Source organism: Vicugna pacos, unplaced genomic scaffold, assembly GCF_048564905.1.
Source record: "Vicugna pacos unplaced genomic scaffold, VicPac4 scaffold_19, whole genome shotgun sequence".
Taxonomy (NCBI): Eukaryota; Metazoa; Chordata; class Mammalia; order Artiodactyla; family Camelidae; genus Vicugna; species Vicugna pacos.
Window position 1 is genome coordinate 74,909,734 of NW_027328740.1, and position 27,509 is coordinate 74,937,242.

A 27,509-nucleotide genomic window follows, 5' to 3' on the forward strand; every position below is an offset into this window, starting at 1 on the left:
TCCTGAAGTAGGGTTCCTTCAGGATACATGCCCAGGAGCAGGATTCATAGGTCATATGGCAAGTCTATTCCTAGACATTTGAGGGAACTCAATACTCTTTTCCACAGTGGCTGCACCAAACTGCATTCCCACCAGAAGTGTAGGAGGTTCCCCTTTCTCCACAGCCTCTCTAGCATTTGTCATTTGTGGATTTTTGAATGATGGCCATTATGACTGGTTTGAGGTGATACCTCATTGTAGTTTTGATTTGCATTTCTCTGATAATTAGTGACATTGAGCATTTTTTCATGTGCCCATTGATCATTTGTATGTCTTCCTTGGTGAATTGCTTGTTTAGGTCTTCTGCCCATTTTTGGTTTAGGTTATTTGGTTGTTTCTTATTAAGTCATTTGAGCTGCTTATATATTCTGGAGATCAAGCCTTTGTCAGTTTCATTTGCAAAAATTTTCTCCCATTCTGTAGGTTGTCTTTTTTTTACATATGGTGTCCTTTGCTGTGCAGAAGCTTGTAAGTTTCTTTAGGTCCCATTTGTTTATTCTTGCTTTTATTTCTATTGCTTGGGTAGACTGCCCTAAGGGAACATTTCTGAGATGTATGTCAGATATTTTGCCTGTATTTTCTTCTAGGAGGTTTATTGTATCTTGTCTTATGTTTATCTTGCTGAAGAGACTGTCTTTATTCCATTGTATATTCTTCCCTCCTTTGTCGAAGATTAGTTGACCAAAAGTTTGTGGGTTCATTTCTGGGCTCTCTATTCTGTTCCATTGGTCTATATGTATGTTTTTGTACCAATACCATGCTGTCTTGATGACTGTAACTCTATAGTATTGTCTGAAGTCTGGGAGAGTTATTCCTCCAGGCTCTTTCTTTTTTTTCTTCAGTAATACCCTGGAATTTCTATGTCTTTGATGGTTCCATATAAATTTTATTGTGATTTGTTCTAGTTCTATGAAATATGTCTTGAGTAATTTTACAGGGATTGCATTAAATCTGTATATTGCCCTGGGCAGTGTGACCATTTTAACAATATTGATTCTTGCAATCCAAGAGCATGGGATACCTTTCCATTTTTTAAAGTCTTCTTCAATTACCTTCACCAATGGTTTATAGTTTTCTGTGTATAATTCTCTCACCTCTGTGGTTAGATTTATTCCTAGAAATTTTATTACTTTGGGTGCTATTTTAAAGTGTTTTATTTCTTTACTTCCTTTTTCTGTTGATTCATCATTAGTGTAAAGAAATGCAACTGATTTTTGAACATTAATCTTGTAACCTGCTACCTTGCTAAATTCTTCGATCAGCTCTAGTAGTTTTGGTGTGGACCTTTTAGGGTTTTCTATATATAGTGTCGTGTCATCTGCATGTAGTGACACTTTTACCTCTTCTTTTCCAATTTAGACCCCTTTTACTTCTCTTACTTGCCTGATTGCTATGGTCAGGACTTCCAAGCTTATGTTGAATAGGAGTGGTGATAGTGGCATCCTTGTCTTGTCCCAGAATTTAGTGAGAAGCTTTTGAGGTTTTCACCATTTAGTGCTATGCTGGCTGTAGGTTTGTCATATATAGCTTTCATGATGTTGAGTTATGTTCCCTCAATACCCACTTTGGTGAGAATTTTTATCATAAATGGGTGTTGAATTTTATCAAAAGCTTTTATGCATCTATTGAGATGATCATGTGGTTTTAGTCCTTTCTCTTGTTGATGTGAAGTATTACATTGATTGATTTGTATATGTTAAACCACCTTTGTGTCCCTGAGATGAACCCCATTTGAGCATGTTGTATAATCTTTTTTATGTGCTGTGGAATTCTATTTGCTAGTATTTTGGTAAGGACTTTTTTGCATCTGTGTTCATCAGTGATATTGGTCTGTAATTCCCTTTATTGGTGGTGTCTTTGCCTGGTTTTGGTATCAGGGTGATTGTGGCTTCATAGAATGAGTTTGGGAATATTCCTTCTTTTCAGTCTTCTGGAAGAGTTTGAGAAGGACTGGTAGGAGTACTTCTTTGTATGTGTGGCAGAATTCCCTGGTGAAGCTGTCCAGTTCTGGATTTTATTTGTAGGGATTCTTTTTTTATTGTTAATTCGATTTCATTCCTAGTGATCGGTTTGTTCAAGTGGTCAGTTTCTTCTTGATTCAGTTTTAGTGGACTGTATGTTTCCAGAAACTTGTCCATCTCCTCTAGGTTACCCCTTTTTTTATGTAGTTTTTCATGATATTCTCATATGATATTCTATATTTCTATGTTATTTGTTGTAATTTCTCCATTTTCCTTTCTTATTTTGCAAATTTGTGCTCTCTCTTTTTTCTTCTTTGTGAGTTTGGCCAGAGGTTCTCGATTTTATTTACTCTTTCAAAAAATTGCTTTTGGTTTGATTGATTATTTTCTCTATTACTTTTAATCTCTATTTTATTTATTTCCTCCCAGATCTTAATTATTTCCTTCCTTCTGCTGACTTTTGGGTGTTTTTACTCTTCAGTTTCTAGTTCTTTTAACTGGTGGGTTAGATTTTTTTTATGATATTGTTCTTCTTTTTTGAGGAAGGCCTGTATCACTCTAAACTTTCCTCTTAGCACTGCTTTTGCTTTGTCCCATAAGTTTTTTGTGGTTGTTTTCATTTTCATTTGTCTCAAGGTATTCCTTAATTTCAACTTTGATTTCATCATTGACCCATTTTTTTTAATACCATGTTGTTTAATCTCTATGCTTTCCTTTTTTTTATGCTTTGTTTCTCTGAAGTTGTTTTCTAGTTTCAATGGCATTGTGGTCAGTAAAGATGCTTGAGATAATTTCTATCTTCTTAAAATTTTTGAGGCTTCTTTTGTGACCAAGTACATGATGAATCCTAGAAAATGTTCCACGCACACTTGAAAAGAATGTATATCCTAATTTGGGGGGTTGTAATGCTCTGAAAATATCCACTAAATCTAATTTTTCTAATGTATCATTTCATTTCTCTGTTGCCTTATTTATTTTTTGTGTGGAAGATCTGTCTAGTGATGTTAAAGTGGTGTTAAAACTTCTGACAATGATTGTATTCCCATCAATTTCCCCATTTATCTCTGTTAGTAGTTGTTTTATGTACTTAGGTGCTCATGTTGGATGCATATATATTAATGATTATAATATCCTCATCTTGTTTTGCTCCTTTAATCATTATAAAATGCCTTTATTTATCTTTCTTTATGGCCCTTGTTTTAAAGTCTATTTTGTCTGAAATCAGAACTGCTACACCTGCTTTTTTGGAGTTTCCATTTGCATGGAATATCCTTTTCCGTCCATTCACTCTCAATCTATATGTGTCCTTCTCCCTAAAGTGTGTCTCTTGTATGCAGTTTATTGAAGTTTCTTGCTTTATTATCCAGTCTGCCACTCTGTCTTTTGACTGGAGCATTTAGTCCATTATCATTTAGAGTAATTAATGATAAATGAGTGTTTATTGCTATTTGAACTTATATTTGCAGTTGATTTCATATTTCTTCTTTGTTCCTTTCTTCTTCCTTTTGTGGTATGGTAATTTTCCTTTGTGTTATCTTGGATTGTATTTAGTTTTTGTTACTCACTTGTAAGTTTTTGGCTTGTGGTTACACTTTTTTGTAAGTCTGTTAACCAATTACTGTGACTGTGTGTACTAAACAGATAGTAATGTAATCTCAAACCCATCCTACCGAGAACAAAAAATTTAAGAAAAAAGAAGAAAAAAAATATACTCTATATTTTCTTGCTTCCCTCTCCCACTCAATGATTTAGATGTCTTCTTTTACAATTTCATGTTTATTCTATTTGTAATTCATGGTAGTATCATCTTTCCAGTTATAAGCTCTCATTTCTGTATCATCCTGCTTCTTTTTTATTTAGAGTGTACCTTACAATATTTCTTTTAGCATGGGTTTAGTGTTGCTAAAGTCTTTTAGTTTTTCTTCTCTGTGAAATTCATTACCTCTCCCTCTGTTCTAAAGGATAGCCTTGCTGCAGAAAGTATCCTAGGCTGCATCTGTTTTTTCATTCAGGACTTTGAATACATATTTCCACTCCCTTCTGGCCTGTAGTGTTTCTGTAGAGAAATCAGCTGAGAGCCATCTCTTGTAACTCACTCTTTGTTTTTCTCTTGCTGCCTTTAGGATCATTTCTTTATCCTTCAGTCTGGCCATCTTGATTTTGTTGTCTTGGTGTGAGTCTCTTTAGGCTCTTCCTGTTTGGGAACCTCTGAGCCTCCTGTACTTGGGTGTCTGATTCTTTCTTTATGTTTGGGAATTTTTCAGTTATGATTTCTTTAAATACCTTCTCCATCCCCTTTGTTCTTTCTTCCCCTTCTGGAACTCTTATGATGCATAGATTGGCATGCTTTATATTATCCCATAGGTTCCTTATATTGTTTTCATTGTGTTTTATTTTTTTCTCTCAACTGTTCTGATTGTGTGCTTTCTGTTGTCCTGTCTTCTAGGTCACTTATTCGTTCCTCTGCATTATCTAGCCTGCGTTGTACTGCCTTTAGGTCAGATCTCATTTCAGCCAATGAATTTACCAATTCTACTTGGCTCTTCTTTATAGCTACTATTTTGTTTTTGACATATTTTATGTCTCTAAACACTATCTCTTTTAATTCCTTCAGTAATTCGATCACTTCTTTTTAGAAATCTTGATCTAATAGGCCATTAATATCTATTTCATTGATCGTTCTTTCAGGGGATTTCTCTTTCTCTTTTAATTGGGAATACTTCCTCTGCTTCTTCAACTGCTCATATCTCTCTGGCACTGTGGCTTAAGGAGTATCAGTTATCTATTGTGGCCCTTAAAGGGGTTTATTTCTTTATCTATCTAAGGCCTATGCTGGAATAAAACTTAAAAACAAGAGAGAGAAATAGAATTTTAAAAGAATGGAGGAAAAGAAGGTTTGAAAACAGTGCATAATCAATAATAGAAGAGCAAGTTGAAGAAGAATAGGAATCGAGTTGAGATGTCTTTTTAAAACCTTAATAAAAAGAAGAAAAAAATCAAAACACAATATTTAAAACCTGTGAATAATCAATAACAGATCAAATCCAAGAGAATTAAAAATGAAATGAAAATTGTAAACATATAGAACTGTTTAAAAAGTAAAGATTAAAAAGCTAATAGAAAATAAAACAGGTATAAAAAGATTTTAAAAACAAAGATGTGTTCTCCTAGAGACTGAACGCTCTTAATGGTTTTATTGAGAGGTCTTTGTGTCTTCGCCCTGTTTCATGAACTCAGCTTGCTCTGTTGGCCCCCTCGTCTGTGCTGCTCACAGTGTCCATTGGCAAGAAGATTGCACCCCTCCAACACTGGGTCAGGTGCTTCTCTCCTTCGCGGTGGGCGGGTGGGTCACTCCCCGTCCGGATGCCACAGTCAGTGCTGTGTCAGTTGCTCCATAGGTGGGCTCAGCTTCAAGAATAACAGGTTTATGGAGATATAATTCACATACCATAAAATGCAGCCTTTGAAAGTGTGCATTAGGGTTTTATGTACATTTCAGGGTTGTGTAGCCATCACCCCCAAAAGGAACCAGTACCCTTTAGTAAGTCAGTCCCTAACCTTCCTTTCCCTTAGCCCTCAACAGCCACCACTCTACTTTCTGCCTCTATGGGTTTGCCAGTTGTAGGCATTTCATATAAGTAGAACCATACAGTATGCTGCCTTTTTTGATTATCGTCTTTCATTTAGTGTGACGTTGTCAAGGCTCATCCATCGTGTAGCATATATCAATACCCAAATTCCTTTTTGTATTCATATAATATGCCATAGTTATAAATACACCACATTGCTTATCCATCCATCAGTTGATGATGAATAATTCTGCTGTAAATGCTCATGGACAAGTTTTTTTGTGAACACATTTTCACTTCTCTTCAGGATATATCAAAAAATGGAATTGCTGGGATGTATTCTACTTTTAAATTTTTGAGGAATTGCTAATATAGCTTTTAAAGTGACTGAAGCATTGTATATTTCCAGAAATAATGTATGAGGAGTCCAGTTTCTCCACATCCTCAACTACACTTTTTATAACTGGGTTTATAAATTCATATTTATATATCATATATCATATATATTTGTCATCCTAGTTGGTATGAAGTGGTATGTCATTGTGATTTTGATTTCTGTTTCCCTAATGCCTACTGATGTTGAACATCTTTTTATGTGCTTAGTTCCCATTCGTATGTCTGCTTTGGAGAAACACCTATTCAAATTCTTTGCCCATTTTAATTATATTTGTCTTTGTATTGTCATGTTTTAAGTCTTCTTTGTCTATTCTGGATAAAAGTCCCTTATCAGGGAAAATTTTGGAAATATTTTCATCCATCCTGTGTATTGTCTTCTTACTTTCTTCATGAAGTCCTTTGAAGCACAGAAGTTTTTAATTTTACTGAAGTCCAGTTTACTTGATTTTTTCCTTTTGTTGTTTGTGCTTTTGGTGTCATATATTACAAGTATTTGTAATCCAAAATCCTGAAGATTTTCTCATTGTTCATTTTCTAAATGTTTTATAGTTTCAGGTCTGTGATTTATTTTGAGTTAATTTCCATAAATGGTGTTAAGATAAATGTTCAGTTTTCTTTCTTTTCAGATGTATGTACAGGTGTCCCAGCATCATTTTTGTAAAGATTATTTTTCCCCATTGGATTGTCATGACACCTTTGTCAAAAATTATATGGCTGTGTGTAAGACTTTGTTTATGGTCTCTTAGTTCTTTTCTCTCAATCTATTTTTCTGTCCTTTCTGCAAGTATCACACTGTATGGATCACAGTTTTGTTAGTGAGTTTTGAATTTGGAAACTTCAAAACTTTGTTCTTTTTCAAGATTGTTTTGACTATTTTGGGTATCTTGCATTTCCATATTAGTTTTAGGATCAGCTTGTTCATTTCTGCCAAAAAGCCAGAGCTGCATTGAATGTATAGGTCATTTTGAGGACAATGGCCATCCTAACAATAATAAGGCTTCTGATCCATGAACACAGAAGAGCTTTCCATTTATTTTAGGTCATTTTTAAATTCTATCACTAGTATTTTAGTTTTCAATATACATGTTTCAGATATTTTTCTCAGTATTCCACATATTTTTCTTAATATTACTAATTATTTTATTCTTTTTGATGCTATTGTAAATGAAAAGGTTTCCTTCATTTTATTTTTAGATTATTCACTGCTGTTGAATAGAAATGTAATTAATTTTTATATATTCATTTGTGTCTTACAATTTTGGTCAGACTGGGTTATTAATTCTAAGAGGATTTTTTTTTCTTTTCTCTCTATTTTTACTTTGTGGATTCCTTGTGATTTCAATATATAATATCATGCCATCTGGAATCAAAACAGTTTTATTTCTTTCTTTCTAATCTAGAGGCTTTATTTTCTTTGTCTGATTGATTTGACTAGAACTTCTAGTACAATGTTGATTTTGGGAGGGAATAATTCAGTGCTTCTGCATTATGTATGATCTTTGCTTCAGGTTTTTCATAGATGTTCTCTGTCAAGTTGAGGAAGTTCTCTTCTATTCCTAGTTTTTATCCATTATTCTATTAATATGGTGTATTACATGAATTGACTTTTGTATGTTGTACTGCCTTTGCATACCTGGATACATCCCACTTAATAGTGGTCTATTTTATATGTTACTGTTTTGGATTTGCTTGTATTCTGTTGAGGATTTTTGCATTTATATTCATAAGAGATAGTCTTTAGTTTTCTTGTGATGCCTTTGTCTGGTTTTCGTATCAGTGTGATACTAGTCTCATTGAATGAATTGGGAAGTGTGCCCACCTCTTTATTTTCAGACGAATTTGTGAAGCATTTTTTGTTTGTTTTTGTTTTAGTTTTTTCTTTAAGTACTTGATGGAATTCACCAGTAAAGCCATACGGGCCTAGCATTTCTTTGTGTGAATGTTTTGGATTGCTATTTCAGTCACTACTTACTGTAGGATTATTTGAGTTTTCTATTTCTCCTTGAATTAGCTTCAGTCATTTATGTCCTTCTAGGAATTTATCCATTTCATCTAGATTATCTCATTTATTGGCTATATAATTATCCATGGTATTCCCTTATATTCCTTGTTATTTTTGTAAGGGCAGTAGTGACATCCTTCCTTTCATTTCTCATTTTAGTAATTTGAATCTTCTCTCTTTTTTTTTCAGTATTAGATAAAATTTGTCAATTTTATTGATCTTTTCAAAGAACCAACTATTCCTTTTGTTGATTATTCTCTGTTGTTCATCTATTGTCTATTCCATTTATTTCTGCCTTTAGTATTTTGATTAGAATGTTTAATTCATTTATATTAATGTAATTTCTTATCAGATTGAAGTTACAACTGCTGTCTACTTTCTATATGTCTTTTTTTCCCATTCCTCTATTACTACACATTTTTGTACATAGTAAGCATTTTCAAGTGTGCCATTTTAATTTGTTTATTTTATCTTTTTCTTCTCCTCCTCCTACTCTTCCTCCTCCTCCTTCTCTTCCATTGCCCTGGAGAGTAAAATTAACATCTTGTTTTAAAGCAATCTAGTTCACATGAATACCAACTTAATTTCAACAGTACACAAAAACTTTGCTTTGGTATCAGTCTTTTCCCTCCCCCTCCTCATGCTGTCATTTTCATACAAATTGCACCTTTATACATTTATAAGCTCATCTACACAGTTTCATAAGTATTGTTTTATGCAGTTGTCCTTTACATCAAATAGAACAAAACATTTACATGTAATGCCCGATTTATACTGTTTTATTTTTTTACTCATGTAGTAGTGCTCTTTATTTTTCAGGCGAGTGTCCTTTCATTTACACCTGCTGGACTATCCTTAATATTTCTTGTAGGGCAGGCCTGCTAGCAATGGATTCTTTCAGATTTTGTTTTTGTAGGAGTGTCTTAATTTCTCCTTTAATTTTTTTAAAGAATCATTTTGCTGGCTATAAAATACTTGGTGACAGTCTTTTCCTTTTATCTCTTTGATGATACCATCCACTGCCTTCTGGTCTCCATGGTTTTTGATGAGAAATCAACTGTCTTACTGAGGAGCCTTTCTATATGTTGAGCCACTTTTCTCTTTCGGCTGTCAAGATACTTTATTCTTGTCTTTTGACACACTGAATCTGATGTGTCTATTTTAGATGTCTCTAAGTTTATACCACATGGAGTTTGTTGAGCTGCTGGGATGTACAAATTAATATTTTCATCAAATTTGGGAAGTTTTCAGCCATTATTTCTTTATATATTCTTTCTGCCCCTTTTTTTCTCTCCCTCCTTCTGGCGCTCCCATTATGTGTGTATTGGTATTGTTGATGGTGTCCCACCTATCTCTGACACAGTGTTCATTTTTTTTTCATTCATTTTTCTTTCTGTTCCACAGACAGGGAAATCTCAGTAGTTTTAATTTAACTGACTTTTTCTTCAACAAGTTCATATCTACAGAGAAACCACTTATTGAAGTTTTTATTTTAGTCATTATATTTGTATCTCTAGAATTTCTAGTTGGTTTTTATTATAAATTTTATTTATTGTTATTCTCTGTACAATGAGATGAGCACATAATTTAATCCTTTAGGCATGGTTTCTGTTAGTTTTTTGAACATATGTGTAATTGCTTATTTATGTCTTTGTCTAGTAAGTCCAGTGTCTGGGCTACCTCAGGGAGTTTCTGTTGACTACTTTTTCCCCGTCTGTTATGACCAAACTTTTCTGTTTCTTTGTACATCTTGTAATTTTCTGTTGAAAGCTGGACATTTAAAATATTACAATGTGGCAGATCTGAAAGCCTGATTTTCCTCATCTCCAGGGTTTATCGTTGCTTTCATTGTCATTGCTGCTGCTGCTATTTATTTAGTTACTTTCCTGAACAAATTCTGTAAAGTCTGTTTTCTTTATCATGCATGACCATGAGATCAGTGTGTGTGAAGAAAGCCTAGTTGTCATCACTGTAGTAATGATTGGACAGTGATTTCTTTCAATGCCTGGAGACAATCGTTTGAGCTGTTGCCAGGTGGCTGTGTGTCCACGTGCTGAGGGATGCCCTCAGCACCGGCATGCAGTCAGCAGCTCTTCCGTATCCTTTAGTTCTTGCTTATGCAGAACCTCAAGTTCAGCCAGAGTTGAAGGCTTAGGATTTTCTCAGATCTTTCCTTGCCATGTGCCACACATGTATATTGCCTTCTACAATTCTCAGAATTTTTTGGAGCTTTTTAACCCTACCTTCACCCCCAGAACGTCTCATTAATCAATTTTGCCTTCTAAGTTTCCTAGTCAGCACGTAGTTAGCCTCTACTGGTCCCACTGCCTCAGGCAGTTGTAATGTTAGATACTCACTGCTGATTGTTTCCCACACACACTCTGGGGACAGGCTGTTTGCACAGCATGTGTTTGTGACAGGTCACATAGTGACAGCTCTCTGGGGGCCGATTTTTTGGGTAACTTTAAATCACTTCTGCCCCTACCTTGATTGTGAGACTATTGCTTATAAAGGCCACCATTTAGGTGAGGATACAGGGATGGGGTAGATCAAGTTACAATGCCTCAAAACTCACTATCTTTATGGAGATTTAGCTGGGTTTTTTTTCTCAAATAAAGACTCCCCGAATTGCTGGAAGTGTTGGTTTAATTTCCAGAGTTCTACAGAGGTTAATTTTGACAAATTTTACAAAGCCATTGTCATTGCTTCATAGAGGAGTAAGTTTTCCAAGATGTTTACTCAGATAGTCTAGAAGTGTATCCCATTTGCATTTGTGTTTAACTGAGTTACTTGCAAGACTAACTAATTCTACAGCTCCAGCCCCATTCACATAAGAGTCCACCTGCATGGATTCTCCTACAGCAGTGTACAACCTGTTGTCAGATTGTTGTTTTTCTTATTAAAGTGTAGGGGTTTTTAAAAATATGCTCATGAATAGCCTTTTGTCATTGTTACACGTTACAAAACTTCCACTAGTCTGTAGCTATTTTTTCCCCTCACTTATCGTTGCTTTAATGAAGTTCTCACTTTTAAGGATTTTCAGTAAAGCAGTTTGTGGATGCTGATCACACGGGTGAGGCATTTAACTACTGTCTAAACCTCAGTCTTTGCTCTGATTCACTGTCTGGAACATCTGAACACATCTACTGAACCCCATATACCAATGGATGCTGACAGACCTAATTAAAAAAATGCTTTTTAAGTAAAGCAAAAAATATTAACTTTGACACTGGAAAAGACAAATCTCAAATTTCCTAGCTGATCTTGCTTTCTGTGATCATGAGCTACATCATGTTTTTAGAGCCGACAGGCATATTGAACTACTGATTTTATTTCATTGGATTTTAGAATGCAGAACACATTTCAGGCCCACTTATAGTACCATATGTGTATCTTAAATGATATGTACATATGATGATGTCTTTATTATAAGTACCTTATTTTATTTTAAGTACCTACTGCTGTGCATCTCATTAAGGAAAGCTTGAAACTGCAGTACTGAAATTTTTCATACCACCATCATCCCATAGCATCTCTTTTCAACTTATATGTTGTGTGGCAGAATATTTTTCTGCTCCCTAGAAATGATCAATGTTGAAGGGGAAAAAAAACCCCTCCTCAAATAAATATACTCCAAATCACACACTTATCTGAACGATGGCCACCATTTTAGTCCATAGTCCACACCAATCCATCTAATCATACTGACTCAGAATACTCAACATAGACAATCCACCCCTGAATTCAGGGTCCTCAACACACGTTCTATCCCCTCCCCATTCCTTGTTGACTCTGACCTACTTTTGTCCAACGTGTCCTGCCAGTCTCTTTGCTACTTGACTGCACTTTTTAATTTTTACCTTTGAGTTCCAGGCTGCGCCTAGTGATTTCCAGAGAAACGCCAGACACTTGGCTCATCAGGAGGGGCGGTGAGGATTTCAGAAAGCTGTTAAACTAACTCACTTTCAGATAGTGAGTGGCTGTTGTGCGCATTCCTTCTAGATCTCTGCCATGCCGGCTGCATCCACCCCAGCAAAATAACGTAGCTCCTCCAACCACCTCTGCCTCCATTCATCTGGGTTTCTGCTTTCAGTGACACTCAGATGCTGCTGAAGGGCAATATATATATATATATTTTTTAATTGAAGTATAGTCAGTTACAATGTGTCAATTTCTGATGTACAGCGCAATGTTCCAGTCCTTCATATTCACATATATATGTATGAATTCCTTTTCATATTTTTTTACTAAAGTTTATTACAAGATATTAAATATTGTTCCCTGTGCTATACAGAAGAAATTTAGTTTTTTAGCTATTTTTATATATAGTAGTTAATATATGCAAATCTCAGTCTCTGATGGGCATTTTTAAAGCCACATCTGGAACCCTTGTTGCAGAAGTGTCTGAGAAATATATTTTCGACCTCATAGACTTTTGGTTAGGAAGTTGGAATAAAGGCTGACCTGGCTCACCTAACTTGTCTGCCTTTGTGAGTAAAGAGGTCTGGAGTTTCAAGTCCCAATGAAATGTCCCGGCCCTTCAGTAGCAAACTCTTAAAGCAACCAAAATGCTCCCGTCTACCAGAGCATGACTTGTCCTTAGACACTGCTGGACATAACCACCGATGTTGTCTAAGGCATCGTCTTCATCTGGTGCACACTTTCTTTAGATGTGTAATATCCTGATTAACAGGACAAGCTAGTTTGGATTCCCAAGGCCACAGGCAGCCTTCTGCCTGACTTTGGAGTATATATAGTCCTCTCTCAGATCAGCTAGAGCTGTCTGGTGTGTGCTTTCCCAGAGAATGTGGGTGCAGTGCTCCCCACCAGAGTCCTACCAGTTGTTTTATTGCAGGAAGAGAGAGAGTAAAAGAGACAGAACAGGAAGTTCTTGTCCAGCCTCAAACACAGTCACCCCCGTCCAGGGCTCTTGCTCTGGGACACACAGCAGTGCAGGTCAGCAGCGATGTGGCCCCGGTGTACTCCAAAACATGGTGTGGTTTTACTGGGCTATCTGTGTCTTTCATGGGCCCTGCAAAGTTCTCGGCTTTGTGAAATGGGGAACTAAGGAACTCCCACCCATGGCTGTAACTCCCAGGGTTTGCACCCTTACGGGTTTTGAGGATTTGCTGGCAACTCATTCTTTTTCACTGGGTCATTTCTCGGTTACACCTGCAATCCTGTGACTTCCTTATCAGAACTGCTCCTTACGTTCGGGATTTAGTGAAAGATGCCATTTTAGCCTGTAAGTTCATGTTCAGGGAGGAGGAGGAAGAAGCATAGATCAGAATTGCTGTTTTGCTTTTTTTTATTATTGTTTTCATAAGCCGTCTCCTGTTGTCGAATGGACACTGAGCAAATGAATGACTGTTACACTCCCATTTGAAAGATGAGAAAAACGACACTCAGGGAGAGGAGGCAAACTTCCTGAGTTTCCAAAGACCAAAAGGGATGAGCACAGAATAAGATCCCTGCAAATTTCTTGTCTGTCATTCGCCTTTAGGTCAATGACAGAGTGCCGTGTGTAGTAGTAAAGTTGTAACGTGCTTTTAAAAGGGTGCAGATGTTCTTGTTTTGTTTATAAAATCACAGTGTTTTGTCTGAGACTCTGAAAAAGAGAAATGGGTTAGTAAATGTTGGTTTCTCATCCTTGGTCCTTCCTCCCCTTCACAGATATGGACCCTTCCATCTGTAGCAGGAATAAGACAGCCCCAGCCTTGCCGTCTCATGAGATCAGTACTCATTCATTTCATTCCTGCCCACCAGTAGGTGATAAAGCACAGCGAGATTTTCATGTCCTGCTTCACTGATTCTTGTGAAATTAGGTGTTTGAAAAGGGAAGCTGCTTTTTTTTATATAAAGTGCAGTAATTTTCCTAGCAGAGAAGGAAATTGAGGATTTTCTTCATTGAAAATCAATAGAGATTTCAAGAGCATCTGTATTTCTGATGCATAGATTAAAATGACAAAATCTAGAGGGATTACCGAAACACAAGGAAGATACCAAAAGTGTCTTTAAAGAGCTTTTCTAAGACTGGGCTTTTAAAGAGACTGTTAGTTGACAGAGACCCTCTTCTCATCCATAGTCCCTCTCCTTAGGTTGGAAAGGGCCAGCGCTTCCCATGTGTGCAGTTCTGGTGCTTCAAGTGAGTTGTAGGGTAGGGCGGTGCACGTGGTGCTCCCTTCAGTTTGTCCATCCTAAGTAACCCCTGGCAGTCAGAGGGCGAGTGTTTTGCAACAACGTGAACCATTCACCATGCTCTCCGTGGTGTGTACTCATCTCAGCTCATCCAGGCTCAGGTGATGGCAGAGCAGAGAGTGGTGGCAAGAGGTCAGCCATGAGTAGCAGGAAGCAACTGGAGTCAGCTGGGGCCCAAGTGGCTAGGAGTTCCAGGTTGAATTCCCAGGACTTCCCACAGCTCATTCATTCAGCTAATACTTCTCCAGCACCTGTCATGTGCTGGTGCTTCATTGTGAACAGAACCAAATCCCTGTCCTCATGAAGATGACGTTCTAGTGGACATAAGAAATGATAAACGCAGAAGCAGATCCAGGTCAGGACACATGAGTGCTGTCTACTTTGGAGTGCACAAGGTGAGATCCTTTGGGAAGGAATGTATGATACAGGAAAATGTGGGGGAGAGGATGGCCGTATCCCAGGTCTTATTTGGGTCCCTGAGATGCACCTCGTGATGTGTGGGTCCTTGGTTTGCACAGGAACGAATCCAAGAGAGAGCCACAATTCAGTAAATGTAGATTTATTCAGAGAGATATATACTCCACAGACAGAGTGGGCTGTTTCAGAAGGCAACAGAAAGGCCATGAGGCGTGAGGGTTGGGTGCTCCAGTTTAAAGGAAAAGTAGATACACACTCCACAGACATAGTGTGGGCTGTCTCCCTCAGCAGAGAGAGCAGCCACGAGGTGTGGTTGTCAGTTTTTATGCACTCAGTATCTTCATATGCTAATAAGTGGGAGGAATATTCCAACCGCTTTGGGGAAGGTGTTGCGATTACCAGAAATTGGGCCACCACTCACCCTTTGACCTTTCATGGTCAGCCTTGAACCTGTCCTGGCACCTGTAGGAGTGCCATTTAGCATCCTGCTGTATTTCAGTGAGTGTGTATTGAAGCTCAAGTTCTACTGGGAGTTGACTTTTCCACCGTCTCGGTGCTAATGGCTGTGCCATTCTTTTAATGGCTGTGCCCTGCCCCCTTCCCTCCTGTCTCATGAAGGAGCTCTGGACTGATTGCACAATTGCAGAGCAGGGGACAGAGTGGAAAGAACTTTATAAGTGGAAGGTGGAAGGCAGTGTTGGTAGTAGAATTCTCAAGTCAATTATAAAGTAAGGGTCTTCTGTTTGCTGGGATTACCTGGTGTCACATTAGGGAGCTGTGAGCCTTGGGGACTTCAGTGAGTGGGTGGCTCACTGTATATACTGTGTTGCTTCTTAGGCGGCTCGAGAACAGTTGGCTTATATGTGACCCATTCACTCAAGCAGGGGTCTTTTTGGGGATTTTCTGCACTTGAGGCTAACATGGGTCACATGGGGGGGCAGGACCGGCCAGTCACAGCTTGGTCCACAGTCACCTAGTGCCCTCGTGGCTTTCATCCCATGGATGTGTCACCTCCCTCTCAATGGGGACAAGGTCAAAAGTGGTGGGGCAGCTTCTCAGTGGCGAAGGCATTGCTCTCCAGACCCAACACTCAACAGCATGGACCCCTGGTTTTGGCTACAGTCTTAGCTAGATGAGGCTGTTGAGTAGCTGAGCTCATGAGACGTGGGTGCCATGCTTCCACTCTCACCAAGAGCTCTACTTTTGAAGATTCTGATCAGACAGCCACAAATACTCCCTAGCCCATAAACAAGGAACAGTCCCTTTCACTCGGGGAAGGGCACACAGAAGGAGAACGGATCATCCCGAGAGCAGGAGAGGCCAAATCAGTCCTGCCCTCAGGGGTCTGAGAGACGAGCCAGCTCAGTTCCTCTTACTAGTGGTTTACTTGGAGGATCTGGGGTATTTTGGTGACCTGCAAGTGTCAGGAAATAGTACACGAGGGCTTTGTAGAATTTCTGGTCCGGTGTTAACTCACCCCATTGTAGCTGTCGTGCAAGGAAACAAAACTTGGTGGACAACAGGCCATGGCCTCTGCTCCCTGGTGGAGCCAGGAGATTACAATATTAAGAACGACTGCAGGGGCATCATTTCTATGTTGAGAGGCCAGATGGCCTTACATATCTCTCATGCTGGATGCCTAAGTTGCAAAGGGAAACTGGATTTCATCCAGCTCTCCAGCCAAGGAGGAGACCACAAGTGGCCTCCCCCACCAACTGTGAGCTCTTTGTCTCCACTGACAGCAGCATGTATAGCAAAAAGCTGGGCTGCCACCTGCGTTTCCGTGTAAACATCCGAGTAGCCACAACAATGGCCTCGTGAGCGATGGTGTGCCCAAGGAAGCGCTATGTGGGGCAGAGGGAGGAGTGCCGGGGTCAGACACCGGGAGGGCAGGCAGGCAGTGAGGACATCTGTGCAGCGCAGATGCCATGGAACTGAGCCAAAGGGAGGCTGGTTTTGGAGCAGGGAGCCTGGGCAGTGCCATGTTGTTCGTAAGAAGATCCTGGGCTCTGGATCCAAGAAGTCATTGGCTTGATTCCTGACCTCAACCCTCATCTTGGGCAAATGTTTGAAGCTTTCTGTGCCTCTGTTTCTTGGTGTCCCAGTTGGGGACAATAGTAGCAATTACTTCTGAGAGTCAGGAGCGCCTTTATAGATGTCATTTCATTACGCTCACATCAGCCCACAAGCACGGTGCTTGGTCCCCCGTTTTACACGTGGCAGACGAGTAACTTTTAATCAGTAATCACGCAGCTAATAATGGTCATAATCAGCATTTGAATTTGATCCCTGTGTCCAGATAATTTCTATTCTCACTCAGTATTACTGGAAAACTAGTAAAGTCAGAACAAACACTGCTGGGAAGTGGGTGCTTGAAACATGTTTGTCATCTTTGCCATTGGGGAGTGTTGAGTTCACATTCCTCACAGCACTTCTGAGGCTCCCTGCGTCTCCGGCTGCCCCTGGTGGGGTCTACAGGGCTCTGGGCAGCTTCTCCTTGTTCTCTAACCCCAAGGCTCTCTGCTCTCTGCAGGTTGATTCTCAACCCTGACTGCTCGGTAGAGCTAGTGTCTAAAAACAAAAAAATGTGGGGAGGGTACGGCTCAGTGGTAGAGCACGTGCTTAGCATGCAAGAGGTCCTGGGTTCAATTCCCAGTACCTTCATTAAAATAAATAATGCTCAATACTCCCCACAAAAAGAAAAGAAGTATTTAAAAAATAATAAACAGTACAAAGGCCCCACTCCAGGCTGTGGTGCACTATTTTTTAAAGGCTCCCAAATGCATCCCATATGCAGGAGGGTGAGAGCTATCCCTATACACTTCTTGTGAGCTTGTCCACTCACACCCATTAGCCTCTTGAAACAGTAAAACTACTTGGCTCAGCCTAGAACTTTCTCCCGATTTCTAGAGTTTTATTTTCCTACTGCACATCTCTCCTGGAGCCCACAGGAACTCAGCCAGAACTGAATCAGTTGTCTCCTCTCATGACTTGCCCCTCTTCCTGCCCTTCTTTTTTTTTAACATTTTTTATTCATTTATAATCATTTTACAATGTTGTGTCAAATTCCAGTGTTCAGCACAATTTTTCAGTCATTCATGGACATATACACACTCATTGGCACAATTTTTCTCTGTGATTTATCATAACATTTTGTGTATATTTCCCTGTGCTATACAGTGTAATGTCGTTTATCTAGTCTACAATTTTGAAATCCCAGTCTATCCCTTTCCACCGTCTAACCCCCTGGTAAACACAAGTCTGTATTCTCTGTCCATGAGTCTATTTCTGTCCTGTATTTATGCTTTGTTTTTGTTTGTTTGTTTGTTTTTGTTTTTTAGATTCCACATAATAGCGATCTCATATGGTATTTTTCTTTCTCTTTCTGGCTTACTTCACTTAGAATGACATTCTCCAGGAGTATCCATGTTGCTGCAAATGATATTATGTTGTCGGTTTTTATGGCTGAGTAGTATTCCATTGTATAAATATACCACATCTTCTTTATCCAGTCACCTGTTGATGGACATTTAGGCTGTTTCCATGTTTTGGCTATTGTAAATAGTGCTGCTATGAACATTGGAGTGCAGGTGTCATCCTGAAGTAGATTTCCTTCTGGATTCAAGCCCAGGAGCGGAATTCCTGGGTCATATGGTAAGTCTATTCCTAGTCTTTTGAGGAATCTCCACACTGTTTTCCACAGTGGCTGCACCAAACTGCATTCCCACCAGCAGTGTAGGAGGGTCCCCCTTTCTCCACAGCCTCTCCAGCATTTGTCATTTGTGGATTTTTGAATGACGGCCATTCTGACTGGTGTGAGGTGATACCTCATTGTAGTTTTGATTTGCATTTCTCTGATGATTAGTGATATTGAGCATTTTTTCATGTGCTTTTTGATCATTTGAATGTCTTCCTTGGAGAATTGCTTGTTTAGGTCTTCTGCCCATTTTTGGATTGGGTTGTTTATTTTTCTCTTATTGAGTTGTATGAGCTGCTTATATATTTTGGAGATCAAGCCTTTGTCGGTTTCACTTGCAAAAATTTTCTCCCATTCCGTAGGTTTTCTTCTTGTTTTATTTCTGGTTTCCTTTGCTCTGCAGAAGCTTGTAAGTTTCATTAGGTCCCATTTGTTTATTCTTGCTTTTATTTCTTCTAGGAGAAAATTTTTGAAATGTATGTCAGATAATGTTTTGCCTATGTTTTCCTCTAGGAGGTTCTTGCCCTTCTTATTTCAGGGAATGGCACTATAATTTAGACACTGCCAAAGCCAGAAAGCTGGCCGGCATCTCTGACCTCTTCCTGCCCTTCCATCACACCTGTGGCCAATCCGTCCACCTGCTGAAATGTTTTCTTCTCTCTCCTCCTGGCAGGGCCTCAGCAGGCCTTCACATGAACCTGCCAATAGTCCTCCCTGCCTCTATCTTGTCTCTTTCTAGATCACTTTGCATGTCTCCTCTACCTTGGTGGCACACAGAGTCCTTTGTGATGTGCCCCTGTGATCTCTCCACCTGGTTGCCTCACCTGCCTCCCACACCCTGTGCTCGCTTCTAGACTATTTGCAGTTCCTGGAAGGGACCTGGCTCTCTTTGGCCTCCCTCCTTTGCATGTGCAGCTCCCCAGGGAGAAATGGCCTTAACATTATAAGTTCACCTGATCAATTCTAGGGCATCTCAGAGCTCACCACAGTGGTTCTCTCCTCTGGGAGAGCCTTGGCTACAGTTCCGGCTCCCTGCCCCGAGCACCCTCTGCTGACTGTTATCCAAGCCCTCTTAACACGCCTCCTCAGCCATCATTTCACAATGAGTCCTGTGCACCTAGGAGCTCCCGGAAGCAGGGACTGTGTCTTTTTCCTCTTTATTCTCAGAGCATTGTAGAGACTCAGGTACAATGGTGGAGGACACAGTGGTTATTCTGCAATTTCTCTAGAGTTGGGGCCTAGGGGTAACAGTCTGGTGGGAAGAAGGGCTTAGGGGATTCACCCTGAAGCCACATTTTCAATTAACATTTCATGTTGTTTTTGTCTACTATTTAAAGTTACGAGTCTTAAAACACAATGACGATTTCTAAAAATTACATTACCGATGATTGAGAAAAATGGCAGTTTTCCATATTTAAGAATATTATTTTAAGTTTGTGTGACTGGGGTGGTGGAAAATAGAAATGCAGGGGCTACTAAAGCATTCTCATCCCCTTCCCCACCCTCAGGTCCTTTGGACAGAAGAGACAGAGGGATGTGAGGAGAAGGCTTGGATGGTGAACCGTGCAGTGCTTTTAAATTGTGACAGTTACTTGTGCTTTTTTTTTACTTTTTTTTTAATGGAGGTAATGGGGCTTGAACCCAGGACCTTGTACATGCTTAGCACGTGCTCTATCACTGAGCTATACCCACCCTTCCCCCCGATATTTGTGTTTTTAGTGGGCATAATGTGCTGGTAGCAGGTACTTTAGCATCAGATACAGTCACCTGCCTCTGACCATCACGTTAATACCTTTCCCTTGAGCTAGAGAGCTAGTCTGTTTCCAAACGTTCAATAAATTATCTACATTTTCTTTTTTCTTAAACAAAAGGTATTAACTCATTTTATTCTTTAGTATCGCCTATAAATAAAATGTGATTTTATTAACCATTTACCAAAGTGTTAAGTGTAATAAATATTAAGTACAGATTTCTGAAGCATCAGGCATCACTGAAGATCCACATTCTGCTGTTCTGTCTCTCTGTTAGTCACCTTACTTTTGGAGTTCTGGAAGCGGTGCCAGGCAGAACTTGAGTACAAATGGGAGACGGTTGAGCAGGAAGAACAAGTCTGGCCAGAATAGGAGGCGAGGTGTCCCCACGTGGAGATAGATGAGATTACCCAGGAAAAGCGGGCGCTGTTTAGATGCACTTTATTCTGTTTACTTCTGGACTTGTCAGCCTTGGCTGCGTGTTGGAATCACCAGGGGACCTTAAAAAATGTTGGTGCCTGGGTTCCATCACTGCAAACTCTGATTGTACTTAGTGGCCTGGGGGCGCATTCTGGCATAGGGAAGTTTTTAAAGCTCCTCTGGTTATTCTAATGTGCAGCCAAGTTGAAGGAGCACTGCCTGGAATGGTGGACACAGAAGAGAAGTGAGGTCCTTCCTTCATATTAACAGTAAAAAGGGGGAAAAGAAAAAGACTGGTATAAGTGTTTATGAAAAGAGGCATTGATTTGTATCCTTTCATGACACCAATAAAAAATGCAAAATATAAATTAGCTGCAATGACATAGATGTAGAAGGAAAGACAAATTGGTTTTTATAGTTGACTCCCATTTTTTTTAAATGCGCCTTCATTATTGTGGCCTCCTTTTCATCATAGACTAGGTGCCCCTTTGTCTTGAACTAAGTCCCGGTCACTGCTCCCCCTTCCTTCTGGGATGTGCACAAAGCAGCATGGCTCTCATCCTAAAGTCAGAGAAAGGGTAGAAGAAGCAGGGAAACATTTGTTGAGGTGCCATCAGTGTTTGAGCAGTGTTTGAGCTAGTCATTTTACGTAACTGGAAATGTAAATTTATTGCTGCCACTCCTGCTGCAAAATTAAAAAAAAAACTGTATATCTTTGTATCAACATTCCAGAGCTATGAAAAGATGATTTTTGAGTCATTTGTATTATTGCTTCTTTCCATCAGCTGAGATAATTTAGAGCTGATGGTGCTTGCAGTCAGCAGCAGCAGGACAGTAGGTTGTGAGAATGAATAACTCTTGGGAAAAAAATGCTTTTACTAGGAGTATCTGAAAATGTCTCCAAATATAGATTTAATAAATTGAATCACAGATCTACAGAATGTTGGCACTGAAAAGATATGGAGGGAGCAGGTCAAACTCCTCTTTTTATAAATGGAAAAAAATGAGGTTCAGCTACCAATAGAAAGTGACATTTGTCTTTTACAATGTAATAAGCTTCTAATAATCCCCATTATGAATAGTTCCCATTGTTTACAACTGAAGATGGGGGTAAAAGCATATGTTGGTGAAAGACTGTACATTCAGAGATGAAAGCTGAATCTTAGACAAAATTAGATGTTCATAATGCTTTTGAGTCCTGAAAAACAAAAACTTATCATATTGGCAGCATACAAAAAATACTGAAGAGAAGTTTTTTGGTCATTTAAACTGCCAAGTTTAAATTTAATTTTGCAAGCTAATAAGTTTAAATTTTCATTGGGACATGCTTGTTGAAAAATTGAAGATGAAGACTCATTTAACTTTATCATTCTTCCTTATTTAAAAAATTGCCTTATTTTTTTTTAGTTTTTTATTTGAAGTATTTTACTTTACTTGAGAAAGCATGCTCCATTGTTTAGAGAGGCCAGCGTTGTGGTAGTGAGATCTTGTGAATGAAGTTGCCTAAATTCATATTTGAACACAGCAGCTTGCTTCCTGACTGATCTTGGACAACTTAACTTCTCTGTGCCATAGTTTCCTATAAAATAAGAATAAGAGAGTTGCTTCTTCATGACAGTGGTAAGGACGGGTCGAAGTAATGTATAGAATCTACTTGGAAGGCTTCCTGGCACAGAGGAAGGGCCATGTACTTAGTTACAGCTATTATTATACTATATCTGGTTTTATAATCCAGTTAAATCTTGATTCTTGCTGATTTCATCTCTTAAAAAATTCTAAATATAAACTCTAAAATGGAAACTCTTAAACTTCATAGTTGTAGCTAATTAACACATAAATCTCAACCAAGAAACACACAGTGGACACCAGTTAGCTGCAGACAACTGTGATTCTTTCTGTCCTGCACAGACCCTAAGCTGTCACTACCTTCACTTCTGAAATCAAAGGCAAGCTAAGGAATAGAGCTTTAAATCTTGGCCTCATCAGGTGCTCAGACCATGGCAGGGAAACAGTTTACTGTTCACATGTGCATTTTCAAAAAATAGTATTAAAACGAACACTGTACATATTTTGTTGTGTGTTTGACATCGTTAACAGAAAAGAAAAGGAAAAAAAACAGGAAAAAACCCATGCATTTACAAACAAGGAGGCTATGTCTGAAATTTTTTTTTATATTATGTTTAGGATTTACTGACCAGTTAGGAGAAATATCATTTCATTGGTGTAATCCCTTGATTGACTAAACTTGTTTTTTTAATTAGGAAGAAGAGCGTGTTCCCTTTACCACCTGGGGAAAGTGTATACATATAACCCTTTGTGCAAGTGCTCTTTTTCTGGGTAAGAACCTGCCACAGACTTTTAAAATCTAATGTGAAATGCTGAGAAAACTGAAAGTCAAGCTGGGAACTATGTAGTCTCATAGAGGAAACTTTTTCCAGAGAACATCTGAGCCAATGCAGGGCGCCGCTCTGGAGGTTCCACAGTCTCTTCTGCTCACAGTGCTTCCCCCAATTCTTTTCACCTCATTTGTTCAAATCAGATCAGTGGTTTAGGATTCTCCAGGGTCTGATTAAGAGACCAGATGGAGGCATTAAATTTCTAAAATTTTCCAAGTGTAACAACCTAGGTAAAATGTCTAAGAATAGCCTAACAAAAGGATAGTAGGAACTATCAAAAAATAAAAGTAAAAACTACTGAAAGATATAAAAGGTGCTTTAATCACATGATTCTAGATTAAAAGATCATATCTCCAAAATATCAGAAGTTATAAAATTGATTTGGGTTTATTGTGAATAAAATCATATTAGTAATATAAAAATTAATAAGATAATGAGAGTTTTACTAGTTCAAGAATAGCCAGATTATAAAATAAGGCAGGAAGTCCAGATATGGGCTCTGATATCAATAATAATTTAATATAAGAGATGGAAGGCATTACAAATCAGGGAGATAAATAAAGGTTATTCAGTGAATGAAACACTTGTTAGCTACTTGGGGGAAAAGAAAAGATTGAAATCATACAGTGAACCATATATTGTGATAAATTCCAGAAACATTTAAAAAGTAACACAATTAGAAAAAAAACTACAAATAAATATGGATGAGTATACAACCTCTAGATGGACAGTAAGTATCAGAGGAAATTATACAAAGATTTCCATGCATCAGAGCATCCTAATTTTAAACAAAACACCAGAGAATGTTATTTGCTTACAAATCCGACAAGGGGCTAATTCCTTCAATACATAGAGAGTTCAGATCACTTCAAAGGTAACATCAAATTATCTCAGAAGCGTAGAAGGCAGAGAAGATGAACACACATTCGCAAAAGAAAAAATAGATGTCACACTTCAATGGTAATTCACTCAGTGCACATCAAAATGAAATAGTTTTCCACTTCTCAAGTGACACAACTCTGTTTATGAGGATGAATTGCCAGTGATCACCAATCCCATGCCTAGGTTACTGGATAATTTTTGTGAAGTATGGTTGATTTACAATGCTGTGTTAATTTCTGGTGTACTCCTCAAGCCTTCTTAGAAAGCAGTCTGGCAGTTGATATCAAGAGTCAAAAATATTCATATGTTTTAATCCACTAATTCAGCTTTGAAAAACTTTTAATCAGGAATTATTTCAAAATGGCAGGGAAAAGTCAGTATGGATGCAAGTCACAGACATACTTTTATATGTGTATATATATATATAAAATCTCAGCCAAAATATTCTTCCAACTCTTCACAAAGTAGAATAGTATGCAGTCATGAAAAAGTGTGTCCATGAAAATATTTTATGACATGTCAAAGTGTTGCGCTTATGATAGATTGGAGAATTAAATTAATATATAAAATGATTTGTAATATACAAACAATGCACCATTCTGAAGGAATTATGTCTATAGGTTGAAGCATTATTCTTATTTTATTTTTTATTCATTTTCAGAGTTGGAGTCTTTTGATTGTAGGTGACAAAATCAATCTCCAATGTGTTTAAACAACAACCAAGAAATGGGGATCCATGGGATTTATTGGTTCCTGTAAATGAAAACCTCAGGTCTGAGGTCTGGCTTCAGTCAAGGAGAGATACTCTAGCCCAGATGATGTCAAGGGCTGCTTTTGTCCTGTCTTCATTCTGTGTCCAAAGATGTCTCAGCATGATGCTTCTAGGCACGCAGTATCCCAGATCATCCATCCAAACCAAGACAGGTCTCTTTTGGCAGCTTCCTCTCTTGATAGAAGAAGCTTATGTTTCACATGGGCACCAGCATGTATCTCCTCACATAATAGTGGCTCTTCCTGGGTTATTTGCCAATTCTCCAATCATGTGCAAGGCCAATACAATGAGGGGTATTATTTGTCTTAAACCAACTGAGATCTACTTCTGGTGCTTCAGAAAGAGTGGGTCAATCGAGGTTAAATCACAGGACTAAAAACAAAAGGGAGGTTATTTATCCTAAAGCAAGTTCTGGGTCCTCTTCTAAGACTGGGGACAGATCCAGGACAGCAGTTCTGTCCACTACTGAGTACTTTCAAATTTTCTTTAATGAGCAAATGTTAAATTTATGATCAGAAAAGATGATAAATAAGAAGAAACTTGAGGAAGGAGAACGGAAAGCTTTCCTGTTTCTTAAGAAATAGTGAACCCATTAAGTGCTTGGAAGAAAAATGGAAATGTGTCAAGTTTGTAAAAGTTCTGAAATGAATTAGAATTGATTTTACAGACCATGTAGGAGACAGTGCTATACAGTTAGTGTCTTTGGGCTCTTTGAGTATTTCAGTACTTTCACTTAATAGTTGCTTCATTTGGGGCAAATTGCAACATCTCCATGTGGCTCTATTTCCACATCTGTAAAAGAGATATAATATTACCTTCCCCACAGGGTGATTGTGAGGATTTTGAAAAATAGATGTGTGCTGAAGCAATAGTAAGTATTTACGCATTCTTAACTATTATGTTTACTTAATACATAATTAAAAATTACTATGCAGACTTTTAAAAAATGCATACTATTTAAATGGCCTATATGAGCTGTACAAGAGAGGAAGGCTTAATATACCTTCTATAATACATTTTTCTCAGCCTTAACTAATTTTCACATTTAATCACAAACACACCAAAAAGTTATTCCTTTCACAAGCATGAAGACTTAACTGTGAAGAAAAGGATGATGAAAGAGAGTAGAGGAGAAAATAAAATGCTTTCTCTACAAACTGATGGCTTAAAAACTAAGAAAAAACACCTTTTTAAGACTTTGGTCACCATATTCATAGCTTATACTTAGGTAGAGTTTTTCACATGCCTGCGGTTAATGTTCCAATTGTTTTCACAATTAGTAAATAATTGACTCATCACAATAGTCCTATAAATTGCTATTATTATCTCCCCATTATATGGGTGAGGAGATTGAAGCCCCTAGAGGTTAAGAAATTTGCACAAGGCCCCACAGCTAGCATCAGAGCTGGGATCCAGATGCAGGAGTGTGGCTCCAGGAGGGGCTTGTAAACACTCCCTCTGCTCTCCCATGCAGGTGCAAGCCAGCCGCCTGCTATTACTGTAAATAACATGATGTGGTTTACTTAGTCCTGAAATTCACATTCTTTGTAGCTTTCTCTCTGGGGCACCCATCAGGAGCAGCCAGGGACACTGAGTACATGCTTCTGGACTATGACCAAGAAGGTAGATGGAAGGAAAACTGTTTAAAAATGGGATCTTTAATGTTCATTCTTCAGTGGCCAGAAAAAAAACCTGCCTAGTGAGGAACTGAAACCCTATTAGCCACGTGCAAATTTTGCTTCAGACACCCCCGCTGCCCTTGGGTCCACACAGTCAAAACTACTGTGGATTAGGGACATGAATCTTGTGCAAATGCAGGGAGTAGGAATACCTGCCATTTCAAGATCTCAAGGAGTATGAAAAGCATGTGAAGCTTTCATCAGCAGAGACCTGCTGTCACTCCCACTATTTCCCTCAGGGCATGTCCACAGCTTCACTGGTCCTATTCAGAATGAAGACGACAGCTAGCACCTGCTGACCCCTGAATCAGTGATAGGTTCTCCCTTGAAAGGAAGCATATCCCCTTCATGGGTTACAACTAGTTCATAACCTAAGTAATTCTACAGATGTAGAAGGGCTACTTTCATTTGTTCTGCTATCACAGACTTCCCTCCAAAAGATCATGCCACCAGTTACCCCATTTTCACCCATTAAAATATACTTAACAGGCTTCCTTCTTTAGTGCAGTTTTAGGTTTACAGAAAAATTCACAGAAAGTGGAGTTCCCATATATTCCCTATGCCCTGCACACAGCTGCTCCTGCTGCCAGCGTGTTACATTAGTGGATGCACTCATTCTTTTTGACATCTTTCATTCCTCCTCCCCTAAAATTTAACATGACTGATATTCACGTCTCTTATGGCATTTACGTGCGATTTATATCACTTCTCACGTTTATGTGAAGTTTACAACACATGCATGTTTTCTGTTTAAGCTGGGTTGGGGGCAAGTTTTCTGTGTAAAAATACGATCATTAGTGAGTCTCATGCTGCTGGGTTCTTGGGTTGTCAGGTCCTGTTAACCATTGTTTCAGTTATTGGGATCATTGTCTACGGACTTTCAGTGTTCATTGTATTTCCTGCAAAACTTCCCAAGAACCTGAATGGAACAGACCCAATCCAAAAGTACCTGACTGTGCAGGTGGGCCACGCCCATCACTGCTTCCCATATCAGTTTTATCATCATGGTGACCCTGAACGCCATATATGAGAAAGTGGCAATCATGATGACTGACTCTGGTAAGCTCCTCCTGCAGCTGAGATAATTTCTACACCAGTTTTAGAACCAGGTCAAAACAGAGACTATCTTTTAGGCACTTCAATTGCAGTACATTACAGTCTTTAGTTAACTTCAACTGCAAACCTATTTTCTCTAGCCTATATGAGAAGTGAATTAGCTCCATTTTTGCATTAGTAAAAGGGACAAAGGAAGCTTTAGAATGTCCAAGCTCTGTGTAAATATGTCAGTGCTTAATAATAATTTCAATTACATTAGATAATGTACCCTGTT